This window comes from Lucilia cuprina, chromosome 2 (assembly GCF_022045245.1).
Source record: "Lucilia cuprina isolate Lc7/37 chromosome 2, ASM2204524v1, whole genome shotgun sequence".
NCBI lineage: Eukaryota > Metazoa > Arthropoda > Insecta > Diptera > Calliphoridae > Lucilia > Lucilia cuprina.
In genome coordinates, this window is record NC_060950.1 from 18,090,514 (window position 1) to 18,092,468 (window position 1,955).

Here is a 1,955-nt window from a genome sequence, read left to right on the forward strand (position 1 = left end):
CTTTAGCTTTAACCGTTTAGGCTGTGCGATGATGAATCAGTCAATCAGTCAGTCAGTCAGTCAGTCAGTCAGTCAGTAACGTTAGAATTTTATATATATAGATAACAATAAAATCATGACATTCGATATAAATTATTTTTATATCAAGGTAATTTGTAGTATAGAAGTGTATTATTATTTAGGAGTTTTAATTAGTTATACTTATATTTAAACAAAAATTAATTACATACAGGAATGTGCAGGAAAAATATTAAAATTAAATTTTTCTAATGGTTTCTGTGTTAGAAATTTATTTGTCTGAAGGATTTTAATAAATATTTTTGTTAATTATTATTTAGAAAACAAAAACTTTAATGAAATTCTTTAAATTTATAGAAATTTAATATATATTTTTTTAATATATAAAATATAGGCTTACAACTCTTACCCCTTCTTTTTTAAATTCTTGCTCTAAAATTTTACATTTTATTAACAAACAAAAAAACAAAACTGCATCCTAAAATAACTTGCATTTTCCATCATGTATGCAGAAAAAGAACTAACCGAGCACATCTAATGGCTACTGCAACTGAAGTGTGTAAGATTTTTTTCCATATAAAAAATTGTGGGGAAAATCTAGAGTATTGTATATTTTCTTTACTACTTTATTTATAAAGAAATATAAAAAAATCACAGTTTATTTATAGAAAATGAAAGAAAAAAAAAGGAAACCAGGTTTTTGTGTTTACAAACTCTTCTCTTACAACCAACCTGGAAAAAACACTTTACACATGTTTATTTTGTGTAGTTTTGTTATTTTTTTTACACAAATAGCAAAAAACAATACACCCATATGAAGGTACATACGTAAATATTGTATGTAGAGTAACAAAAAAAAAAAAAAAATCAGACTGGAAAATATAACAATGAGTAGAAAATAAAATGGATTTTAACACACAATTTTCAACGAAAATAAACTCATTCATACCTTCGCATACATAGCCAGTAAAAATAAAACGAAGTACTTCCAAAAAGTAGCATTTATCAGCAATTCAATTTCAGTACTTCCATGAAGTAAATTCTACTTCTTTTTTGTTTCCTGGGAAGTTCTTTTTTGCTGGGTATATATCCAGATTATAGCCAGCAAAAACTCGGTAAGAAACTATGCTTACATAACAACTCCCAACATATTTGGATCTAACTTTGATGAAAGCCTGGCAGTGGCAAAGGAAGTGCTTCAGAATTTTAATAAGTCTAAATTCTACTTCTTTTTCATTTCCTAGGAAGCTCTTTTTTTGCTGGGTATATATATATGTATATCCAGTAGAAACTCAGTAAGGATCTATGCTTACACAACAACTTACTTTTCATTGATTACACTTCCGAATAACTCTCAAAGAAGAATATAAAAATTTCTTCCTAAGAATGACTTCAGATGTAGTGAATTTGTATTCAAATAAAAATAACATCCATCCTATGACAAGCCTGTGTTAGAAACATCACTTCTCCACGTTTTTTTTCAGTACTTTCATGGAGTAAATTCTACTTCTTTTTCGTTTCCTTGGAAGTTTTTCCATTGCTGGATATATGTATATATCTCCAGCAGAAACTCGAAAAGAACCTATGCTTACCCAACAACTTACTTTTCATTGATTACATTTCCTAATAACTCCCAAAAAAAGAGAACATACAAATTACTTCCTGTTCAGTTTCCTAGACGTAAAATTTTTTCAATCAAAATTCCTGAAAATGTTATTATCGGAATTATATTACTCCCAACATTCTTGTAACTAACATTGAGTTTTACTATCCTCTCCATATGCTCCATATTTGTCTGAATCCGCACATCCGAAGTATAAGTGCCTGCATGTCCACTCAGAATGCGTACCATTATACTAACCTCAGAATATCTTCATTTTAAGGAGATTAAACTTCTTGCTCTTATTACGATCATCCTATAGGGTTTTTATGGTTCT